Source organism: Lepidochelys kempii, chromosome 2, assembly GCF_965140285.1.
Source record: "Lepidochelys kempii isolate rLepKem1 chromosome 2, rLepKem1.hap1, whole genome shotgun sequence".
NCBI lineage: Eukaryota > Metazoa > Chordata > Testudines > Cheloniidae > Lepidochelys > Lepidochelys kempii.
In genome coordinates, this window is record NC_136381.1 from 29,954,248 (window position 1) to 29,966,675 (window position 12,428).

General features: G+C 38.6%; 1 protein-coding gene across 2 annotated transcripts in view; it reads left to right on the plus strand.

Annotated features, from left to right (window-relative positions):
- The window catches only part of CSMD3 (CUB and Sushi multiple domains 3), a 1,215,628-nt gene that overhangs the window by 861,513 nt on the left and 341,687 nt on the right, over window positions 1-12,428 (plus strand). The gene's annotated exons all lie outside the window — the stretch shown is intronic.

The window sequence follows — 12,428 nt, forward strand, 5'->3', positions numbered from 1 at the left end:
TCTTTCTTTGGCATATTGTAAATTTGTATTTGGTTCCCTTATTATATTGATTAGTCTACAGTCTATTTTGCTGCAGTTATGAGAACAGCCTGCTACAGAAAAGTCACAGCATGTTAATGAACTTCTCAGTTAAGGTTGCTGGAAGTTGACTTGGTGCACGCTCTAAGTCTTTCTGCAGGAATAGAGTCTTCTCTAGATTATACAGAGGAAATGTGGAGAGCAGATTGAGAGCTACAGAAAGTTAGGAAACAATAGTTTTCTTTTTTCAGGCCTTGCTACTGACTCACTGTTTGTCCTTGGGCAAATTAGTTTACTGTTTTGTGCCTCAATTTCCCCCTTTGTAAAATGCTTTGAGATCTGAGATGAAAAGTGCTATATACAGTTTTATGTACTGAGTCAAATTACCATGCCCAGGGGCTAAAAATAAGCAGAGGGTCTTCTGATCATCTTTTAAATAGGTAGTTGAATTCAAAGGGGTCTCACATTTTAAAGATCAACCTTGGCTCAAACTGCTTATGTATTTTTGGTCATACTCTATTATGTACAATATAGTTGAGGTTTCTGGCATGTTCCCGAAGCTCCCACTGGCCAGGAACGGTGAACCAGGGCCACTGGGAGCTGCAGGGGGCTGTGCCTGCAGATGGTCAATGTCTGCAAAATGTCTTGTGGCCCACAATCAGATTACCTTGAGGGGCTGCTTGCAGCCCATGGGCCACAGGTTGCCCATCACTCATCTGGACACTGTTGTGGGACTCAAAGACATGTGGGCTTAATTCTACCATATACTTCCTGTCTGATCTTTGGCAAGTAATTCAGGCTAAGTCTACCTTGCAATTAAATACCCACAACTGGCCTGTGTCAGCTGACTCGGTCTTGCAGAGCTCACGCTATGGGGCTGTGTAATTGCAGTGTAGATGTTCAGGCTCGGGTTGGAAACCAGGCTCTATGACTCTCCCCCCTTCATATGGTCCCAGAGTCTGTCTCCAGCTTGAGCCTGAATGTCTACACCACAATTAAACAGCCCCATAGGCCAAGCCCCATGAGGCTGAGTCAGCTGACATGGGACAGGTGTGGGTGTTTCATTGCAGTTAGACATACCGTCAGGCTTTGTGTCTTTCAGTTCCCCATCAGTAAGTTGGGGACAATAATTTCCTATCTCACAATATTTAGCTATCTTGCTAAATACTTGGAAGGTCTGTATATCTGAGGTAATGGGAGCCCGGTAGGTAGAAATGTAGGATAGATTAGAGAGAATATTGACTGAGGCCAGTGCAGTTTCAATGCTGTATCATTCCATTCCAATTCTAAAACCAGAATGACATGAGTCAATAAAATCTGAGGGCTTCAGATGTATAATTAGCATTGTCTCACTATAACCTTCTCAATAATCTCTTCCAAAGAAGGAAGATTAGTAACTGGGTGATAATGGGCATGATTCTCAATGTCTAGGGAATATTTCTTGAGCTAAGAGCATTTTTTTTTCTTTCAGAGAATTTGGTTATTTGCCACCAGATTTATCTCTGTGTGTGTATCTATATCTATGTAACACCAACCCACACGGGCATGGGCAATGGGTGTCAAACCTGGGACCTCTTGAGCTAAAGGCACAAGCCTTGACTGCCAGAGCTGAAACACACCTCTCTTAGCTAAGGCTGTAGCAGGTCCATCAATCTCTAGCTGGCATAGCCGCCACTAGAGGGGGACAGAGTGTCACTCCAAGCAAACAGGGCTTACATACATCCAAAGAGGGGATAGAGCTGGTATAAAATGACTGAAAATATTGTGGTCAATCATAACCGGAAGGAAAAAATGGTGTAAGTGGAAATGAAGACATTATAGACACCAATTTCTCTAAAAGGAAAAAGTGCTCTGTTGAAATAAAATAGGTTCCAAACCTGTTTGGTGGCACTTTTTTGCTGTATGGCAACCCATGCTGTCCTATTTCCCAGACCTAGTAGTGGAAGTGATCTGCCTGGCTGAGCCTCGTATCTGAAACCATATGTCCATTAATTTGGGACTGGTTTTCAAGCACAGTTTTGAAGCTGTGGGCAAATGTTAAGGAATAAAAAGCATTCAGTAGTGCATAGTTGTATTTAGAGAGAGAGAGATGTAATTATGAGCCATACTGGAAAAGAAAAAGCTCTGAAAATTACCCAAGAAGACTTGATAAGGGCTGTGCTGTATTTTTTGCTTTTAAAATCCATTCTGTTCAAAGCCATCTATAGGAAATTTGTAAATAAAAAATAATGTAGTATAATGTATTAACCTCATGCCTGTTATCCATCTTTTTTCTTAAAAGATACAAACTATGACTGTTAATAATAATAATAATTAATAATAATTAATAATAATTTCTCAGCTTGGAGCCAGGACAATGTCAAGGATTTTGTAAGCCCAATAAGCAGAAGTTTATGTAACTGCTAGTTCTAAAAATTACATGGGCTCTAAAACTTGGGAAACACAGAAATCACACACACACACACATTGCAATCAGAATTAAGTTCATGATTTTGTTGATACTGCTCCCAAATCTGTATTGGATCAACAGAAGCTACAGGAGTTAAAAGTAGTTAGAATGTATTTTAATCAGTAATTCAGCAGATATGTCAAGTGCAGTCTGACAGCAGAGTGGCCATTTTGCATCGTTACTCTTCAGAGAGGAGCTGCTCCTAAAAGTTTTATTTGGGATGGTCATTGTTAGATTTGAAGTCAATACTTAAGTAAAGGGGTTAGCTCAAGTTTGAGGCAGCTTGAGTTTTTTAAACAACTGTCTGGATTTTTTTTAAACAACTGTCTGAACTGCCCTTGGTTCAGGACAATATGAGTTTGAAATACAGTACCCCGACTTATGGAAAGACTTAAATAAGGTGCATAGGGTCTGGAAATACACATTGGGCTTAGACAGGTTAAGAATAAACTTGTTTGGGAAATGTCTTTCTGTCTGAGATGCTCTGGCTTCTAGATTGCTTGGAATTTGAGAAGCTTGGAGTTTGAATACAATAGGGTTGTGTCCTGAAAATGCATTCCATAAAGTTAAACCAAACAAAGCCACAAACCGCTCCCCTTCCCCTGCCAAAGAAAAACAACCCAAAACACTTTGGCACGTATTCAGTGGTGTTATTCCTGATTTATACCAGTATAAAAGAGGAGAATCGGGCCTTTTAAATTATAGTACAGTTGCCATGCATTCAAAAAACTCAATTTATAAATCACTGTTTACTGCAAGTAATCTTGATACATTTTACAAATTAACTCTATCAGTGGTTACATTATTACACCTACATTGCTATGTTTAAAAAATAGCTTTATTGTATATAAATGGAGCTGTTATCTCCTGAAAGTAACAGTCAAATAACAAATTGTCATGGCTTTTGAATTGTCAGGAACCTTTGAACCCCCTGAGGATGTTATTTCCTTTCTGAGATAGAGATGATTGACATAGACACAGAATATCAACTTTATTTACAAGAATGTACACCAGTACATGATTATTAGAGGACTCCATGACAATGTATTTTATACCATGCCTCATGGAGTAATAGATTCATAAATTTCAAAGCCAGAAAGGATCATTGTGATTATCTGGTTTGACCTCCTGTATACAACAGGTTTAAAATAGACATAAGGAAGTACTTCAAATAATGCAGTCAGCCTGTGGAACTTGTTGTCAGGGGATATTGTGAAGGCCAAAAGTATAACTGGGGAAAAAAAGAATTAGATAAGTTCATGGACCATAGGTCCCTCAATGGCTATTAGCCAAGATGATCAGGGATGCAGCCTCATGCTCTGGGTGTCCCTAAACTTCTGACTGCTAGAAGCTGGGACTGGACAATAGAGGATGAATTGCTCAGTAAATTGTGCTGTTCTATTCACTCCTCTGAAGCATCTAGCACCAGCCACTGTCAGAAGACAAATACTGAGCTAGATGGACGATTGATCTGACCCAATATGGCCAGTCTTGTGTTCTTAGAACATGGGCCAGAGAACTTACCCAAAATAATTTCTTTTGAATTAAAAAAATAAAATCCAATCTTGATTTTAAAATTGCCAGGAATGGAGAATCCACCATGACCCTTCGTAACTTGTTCCAATAATTAATTATCCTCATGGTTAAACTTTTAATGCTTTATTTCCAGGCTGAATTTGTCTAGCTTCACCTTCCAACCTTTGCATCTCGTTATACCTTTGTCTGCTAGACTGAAGAACCCATTATGAAATATTTGTTCCCCATGTACTTACAGACTGTGATCAAGTGACCCCTTAACCTTCTCTTTGTTAAGCTAAATAGACTGAGCTCCATGAGTCTATCCCTATAAAGCATGTTTTCTAAACCTTTAATTACTCTTGTGGCTCTTCTCTGAACCTTCTCCAGTTTATCAACATCTTTCTTGTATTGTGGACACCAGAACTGGACACAGTATTTCAGGAGGTGGTCACACCAGTGCCAAATTCAGAGGCAGAATAACCCTCTCTATTGCTACTAAAGATTCCCCTGTTTATGTATCCAAGGATCTCATTAGCCCTTTTGGCTACAGTGTTGCACTGGGAGCTCCCGTTCAGCTGATTATTCAACACAACCCCCAAATATTTTCCAAGAGTCACTGGTTCCCAGTATAGAGCTCCTCCCCCCTCCGATCTTGTAAGGATGTCCTACATTCTTTGTTCCTAGATGTATGTATTTACATACTACTAAAACATATAGTGTTCACTTGTGCCCAAGCACTCCAGATCACTCTGTATTTATGACCTGGCCTCTTCATTATTTAACACTCCCCAGTCTTTGTGCCCCTTGCAGACTTTATCAATGATGATTTATGGTCTCTTCCAGGTTATTGATTAAAAAAAAATAAAGATCATAGGGCCATGAACCAATTCCTGAGGGATCTCAATAGAAACACACTCACTTGATGATGATTCCCCATTGAGAAATACATTTTGAGACCTCTCAGTCAATCCATTTTTAATCAATTTAATGTTTGTCATGTTAATTTTGTATCGTTCTTGTGGTTTTTTTTAAGCAAAATGTCATGTGAGACCAAGTCAAATGCCTTACAGAAGTCTTATATTAACACTGTTACCTCTATTAACTAAATTGTAATCTCATCAAAAATGTGTATTAAGTTAGTGTGACAGGATCTAACTTCCATAAACCTACCCTGATTGTCACTGATCCTTTATTAATGGAGTCCTGTATCAGCTGCTCCATTTTCTGCCTGGGACCAGTGTCAGACTGCCAGGCCTATAATTAACTCGGTAATTCCTGTCAGTTTCAGGGTAGTTACACCTATATTCCCCCCTCCGTAGTCTCTTGAGGACACCCACTTAAGGTTTCTGGCTCCGAGCTCTCACCTCTCTTGGGCAAAGACCTATTCCTCTCTCCCTCCTGACCAGGATTTTAAGGATGCACAGCTTCCTGCCATACATAGTGATCTTTCCAACAAGCCAGTCTAGCTAAATGCTAGCTCCCATGTTTTGCTCTCTGAGTGCTATGAAGAGTGTATTGCCAGCCATTACAGGACACGAGATTGCTTTTTTTTCTAAGCAAGCATCTTTATTCTAAAGATAAAAGCATTATAGAGAAAACAGGTTTAAAAAAAATGAAAGTTCCTATACTCAAGCTAAAAGCTTACCAGAGATCACCCATCACTGTTATGGGGCTGTAGGAGGCCAATGTCTTTTCAACCCTTCTGCATTTAATGAGGCCCTTGGACAGATGGAATGGATTGTCTGTTTGCTCGATCAGAGAGAAGGTCCCGAGTCAGTTTAAACCCAGCTTTTTTTAATATCGAGCAATCTTTCTTTGTATGTTGCTTTTTGGAAAAAAATAGTTTGAGCCAATATATGCAACCATCCCCAGTAATTGCTATTTCTGTGGAAGTAACCTATGTGATTCACCTTAGTTGTCCACTGCTGGTTTTAGTTCTTGATGGAGCTCTGGCGACTCTTTCATAGAGTTGCACAATCCTTGGCCCACAGTGTTAAATAATTCATTCATACAGTTAACATAATATGGTTCCCAAAAATATTGCATAAAGTTGCAACATCTGTGACAATCCCATTTACCCTTTTTAGCTTTCTTCCACTCTCTTGGTATTTCCCAAGTGTTACAAGACTTACTTAAAATCAACATTAATGATTTAGTAAGCTAATTGGCCAGCTCCTTTAAAACTCTTGAATGTTAATTCTCTGTTGATGTGCTAATTTAAAAATGGCTAACTTTAGCGGCTCCTGTTTAACAACCTCATAAGTTACTACTGAAATGTAAAGAATATCTTCATCATTATGAGAAGAGTAAATCGTGTTTTTTCCCCAAATTCAGAACAGCAATATTTATTGAACCCTTTTTCCTTTTCTGCTTTGTTGTTGTTATTATTAATATTATTATTTATTGAAGATGCTACCATTTCCATCTAGGAACTGGGCCAGTACTTTTCTTAGGATTATTTTTGTTTTTAATATATGGGGGGGGGACCTCCTACTTATTTTCCTTAATTCTTCTGGTAATAGATTTTTTTTCTTGTGTCCCTTTGCTTCCTTTATTAGTTTTCTACAATCCCTAGCTTCTAAATTAAATTAATTTCTAAGCGGAGCATAGAACGTTAGCAGACAGTATGGTGTTCAAACCCAGTCTAGCTAGCCTCAAACACTTAGATTTCCTTGGTTGTTGCCATTGAGCAGGGCTATCGCTCATTCCCCGGTCTAAATCTCACACAAGTCCACCATTGGGCTAGAGTCATTGGCCTGAAAATGATCAATCTCTTTAAATATTTAAACTGGTGTAATGCCCTTGAGTGGCTTCAGTGGTGTTATTCCTGATCTACATTGGTGTCTCCTGGCTGGGGTGACCGTGATGTAAAAGTTGCCCGACCCCTCTGAATCCCCACCGCAGACACATGCAAATACCAAACACACACATGAGCACACTGCGCACATGTGAACACACACACACACACACAGTGCGTGCATGCATATGTAACCCACACACGACCTGGGTGTGGTGCTCTGTCCCATCTAGTGGCACCAAGACCTCTTAGAGAGAGTAATGAGTCTGCTCTATAGCCTTAGCTAAGGGGCATGTGGCTTTTAGCTCATGCAGTAGAGGCTCATGCACTAAGCTCCAAAGGTTCCAGGTTCAATGACACCTGCTGACAACACACAAATATTCACTCTATTAATACTTCCCTTGAGCTGTGTGGATCTGTGATAGCTATTAAACTGAGCATTGGATCAGAGTCCTTTTCCCATATGAAATATAGCTTGCAGCAATATGTGTGTTTCATAACTTCACCACAAAGTTCAATAGCTGTGATCAGTAGGGGTCCTTTTGTTGCACCACAAATTAATTACTGCCAAGATAAGAATATAATGCAGATTGACCTTACACACACTTTTTAATTGAGCATGTCACAAGGAGCTTTACAGTCTATCAACAAGCTTATGATAAGCTGTGGTAGTCAGCTCCATTCACTTCACAGAAATACTTCTTTCAAGACTGCATTGCAGGTGTAATAGCAAGGTTATAAAGGACTTTATCTTTGCTAGAATTTGTGCTTACTCCACAAATTTTCATAGGGAAAGATGATTGAGAGAATTGAACAGCTAATAGAAAGGGATTCTTCGATACAGCCAGAAGGTACTTAAGACAGTTGACGAGAGAGTGGTGGAAGGAAGAAAGGAAATAAAAAAGGCATAAAAATGAGACAAAAGAGAGAATAAGAAGTAGAAAGCAAGACAAAAATCCAATAAAAAGACACCTCACAAAGACGATAAATGCATTTCAGAAAGAAATACAAACCGTATTAATAATGAGCAAGTGTCAGACACAGAAAACTAGACTAGGAGTTATACAAAGCAGCTGTTGGGAAAGTTGTGGGACTAGTGGTATCCGAATAACCCCCATTCTCAAGTGATGCATAGATTGCATAAGGATGCATAGTATAGAGCTTTGGCCCACACCTGTCTCCTGCATGAGCAGTGTTAGATTGGTTTTGTTTTCTGTGTTTTGGTCAGTTGTGGGGTTTTTTTGGTATTTTTTTTGTTTGTTCGTTTTTTTTGGGGGGGGGGGTTGGTTTTTTTTGCATCTGGCCCTATGTAAAGCATGTTTCTGCATTCTAGAATACTTATCCTGGGTATTTTATTTTACTAGGAATCTGACCACTTCCTTTTCCCCTTCAAAGCAAACACATGAGAGAAATGACTAGTTACAAACCATCTCTTACTATGCTGAAAATTATATTTATTGAATTTTAATAGCTGAATGATGAAAGTTGGTATTGACATGTCAACAGACAAAGAAACTATGAGTATTAGAAATGCAATAAGAGAACTATTAATTTCACCAGGTAGAACAAACACAAGATCCTTTGAAATTAACAGCAATATATTAAGAAAGAAAAACTCATGAAGATAATATATTCTTTTAGCTAGGTTTTAACCCTCAGTTATTCTTACAGCAGAAAATGGAATCTGGGAGGAAGTAAAAATAATACATATTACAAGATTACAAATGGAAGTTTTAATACAAAAGATTTGTATATACCAGTAGAGATTGCATTCCATTTGAGTGTATTTTAAGAATACATTACTTCATATATAGAACAACATATAAGACTACCTTTTCAAATCAGTGTTCCAAATAATGTTGGCTAAAAAATGGGAGGAAAAACATTAGCATGCTCTTTTTTTTTTTTTTTTTTTTTTTTTTTTTTTACTTTTAATAGAAATATTCTTATCAGTTCTCTTCACAGTTTGTTTCTGTGTACAGTGGTATGATCTTAAAAGAGCCCACTGGTTTGAGAGAGGTTCCCTATGCTTTTAAATGGAGAAAATTGGTAGAACTGGTGGTATCTCCCAAACCTAATACATATTTTTAATACAGATACAAATAAGAAACTCAAAAGCATCAGAAGCATGGCAGATCTATGTAGGTAAAACCAGTGCAGTACCCATACACCATCTTCCCCACAAATCTATCAACCATCTATTGTTATGTAGCTGTATCCTTGAAAAGTTATTACTGACAAATAGGGAATAAAACTTCCAAAGTATTGTGTGACAAGCTGTCTTAATTATCCAACTCTTCTAGTAATTTATAGGTTTTCAGACTGCTTACAATAAATAATAATAATAATAATAAAAAATTACTCAAAGGGACCAGCTCTTCTTGTCATAAGACTAAAGAGTCTTTGCTTGTTAAAGTACAGAAATTGCATTCCAACATATGTAGCAATGCAAAAAAAAAGTAAATTATATCAATATTGTATAGTAAATTATTTTTTCTTCAAAATTTAAACTACAAAGTATTTATATCAGTCTTGGACTCTGTATCTGATTCTTGAAGTGAGACCGGTTCAGTGTCCTCTCCTTTTTTCTGGGTTGCTCTTCTAAATACTTAAAAATAAGCAGAACTCTAACTGGGATATGAAACTATAGATCTGACCCAGTTTTATTTACAGTGTCTCTTACATGAAAGTTTTTCCATCTTTTTTTAAGTAAAAGAGGTGTGCAGTTTGGATAAATGCAGAGTTTGATGGTGTGGAAAAATAATTCATTTGAAATTTTGCTTTAAAAACATGTTATAGAATAAAGAAAAGGAGTACTTGTGGCACCTTAGAGACTAACCAATTTATTTGAGCATAAGCTTTCGTGAGCTACAGCTCACTTCATCGGATGCATATTGTGGAAAGTACAGAAGACGTTTTTATACACACAAACCATGAAAAAATGGGTGATTATCACTACAAAAGGTTTTCTCTCCCCCCACCACACTCTCCTGCTGGTAATAGCTTATCTAAAGTGATGACTCTCCTTACAATGTGTATGATGATCAAGGTGGGCCATTTCTAGCACAAATCCAGGGTTTAACAAGAACGTCTGGGGGTTGGGGGGGGTAGGAAAAAACAAGGGGAAATAGGTTATCTTGCATGATGACTTAGCCACTCCCAGTCTCTATTCAAGCCTAAGTTAATTGTATCCAATTTGCAAATGAATTCCAGTTCAGCAGTCTCTCCCTGGAGTCTGGATTTGAAGTTTTTCTGTTGTAATATCGCAACTTTCATGTCTGTGATTGCGTGACCAGAGAGATTGAAGTGTTCTCCGGCTGGTTTATGAATGTTATAATTCTTGACATCTGATTTGTGTCCATTTATTCTTTTACGTAGAGACTGTCCAGTTTGGCCAATGTACATGGCAGAGGGGCATTGCTGGCACATGATGGCATATATCACATTGGTAGATGTGCAGGTGAACGAGCCTCTGATAGTGTGGCTGCTGTGATTAGGCCCTGTGATGATATCCCCTGAATAGATATGTGGGCACAGTTGGCAATGGGCTTTGTTGCAAGGATAGGTTCCCGGGTTAGTGGTTCTGTTGTGTGGTATGTGGTTGCTGGTAAGTATTTGCTTCAGGTTGGGGGGCTGTCTGTAGGCAAGGACTGGCCTGTCTCCCAAGATTTGTGAGTGTTGGGTCATCCTTCAGGATAGGTTGTAAATCCTTGATAATGCGTTGGACGGGTTTTAGTTGGGGGCTGAAGGTGTCGGCTAGTGGCGTTCTGTTATTTTCTTTGTTAGGCCTGTCCTGTAGTAAGTGACTTCTGGGAACTCTTCTGGCTCTATCAATCTGTTTCTTCACTTCTGCAGGTGGGTATTGTAGTTATAAGAATGCTTGATAGAGCTATTACCAACAGGAGAGTGTTTTTTTTGGGGGGGGGAAGGGGGAGAAAACCTGGATTTGTGCTGGTAATGGCCCACCTTGATTATCATACACATTGTAAGGAGAGTGATCACTTTACATAAGCTATTACCAGCAGGAGAGTGGGGTCAGGGGAGAGAAAACCTTTTGTAGTGATAATCACCCATTTTTTCATGGTTTGTGTGTAGAAAAACGTCTTCTGTACTTTCCACAGTATGCATCCGATGAAGTGAGCTGTAGCTCATGAAAGCTTATGCTCAAATAAATTGGTTAGTCTCTAAGGTGCCACAAGTACTCCTTTTCTTTTTGCAAATACAGATTAACATGGCTGTTACTCTGAAACATGTTATAGAATGAGAGGGGTGCGTAAATTACCAATAGAGATGCGGTTCAGATTTCCCCCTTCCCCCCCGCCCCATATTTTAAGAAGTCTCTTAAATAAAAGCACTGGAATAGAATTCTCCACATTAGACAAACATAAGAACTCATTTAGCTATTCCCATAAAGCAAAGGAAAATCAGATGTATCTATCCTTTCAAGAACACCAATGAGTCTTAAATACCTGATATGTGATTTTTTTCTTACCTCATCTATGTGAGAGAATAAGCTCTTACATTTTAAAACGTAAGTGAGACTGTCTGTTTAATGTGAAACTGTATATTCTAAATTAGTAGCTAACTGTGCAGTTTGTCAATAAACTTACATAGGTCTTTGCAAATAGTCAAACCTCCTATATGAGTTCATATATGAGATCTGACTTTTCCAGAAATCCAAATTCAATAGCAGTCACATTGCTTATAGGCAGAGAAGGTGCCATCTTTAGTGTCCAACTCTTTGATTTAAGAGAGAAAAACAGTTTCTGGTCCAGCAAATTCTTATTTCTTTATCAATGGTGTGAATTCACATAGTCGAGAAGGAGGAGCCAAAAGTAAGTTAAACACACCAGTATACAGTAAGGATAACAGATATGACAGTTGGCAGCTAACTCCCTGAAGGTGAAAGATGAGCTATCAAATAACTTTAACTGGCTTAGGGTTAACTTGTGCCTGACATACAGTGGCCTGTGCTGGGGATGTGTGAAGCTGCACCACCACTTTGGGGCCTCTAGGGGGGATTGTGTTAGCCTTTTGTCATGATCCAGTGATGGGATGTACAGGCTGGGAAGAGAATTGGGTGCATACAATTCAGCAATACTGAGGCAGTCTCTACCTTGATCTCCAGAGTTCCTCCATAGTTGAAAAGTTAGAGTTGGGAGGTAAAAAGGAATTAGTATCAGAAATAATAATAATAATTAATAATAAAAATCCCAGAGGAGAGGAACTTCATCCATTTTCTCTAGAAACCTCTAAAAAAGGTCAGTGATACCAGTGGTGACAAATGTCTTGGGGTGGGAAGGGCATGTGTGCATGTTTTATCAGCATGTTGCTGGAGGTCACACAAAGTGAGGTTTATAGTTTGAGATGATAGATACTTTTTTTTTCCTCACCTTAAAGGTGCAAGTGCATACCCACTTATGGGAAAAAACCAATATATAAACAATAATATATGCCAGTACTATCACCTTACATTTTATAATACCAGCGTTCTCCCACCAGGTCCCAAACTGTTTGTAAGAATCACTTCAGGCACCATTAGGATGGAATGCAGCAATTGTTCAATAGTGCACAGTCATGCTATTCAATTGTTAAGGGCAGGATATGAGAACATTACTATTATATATACATGCATTGTAGGTGGCA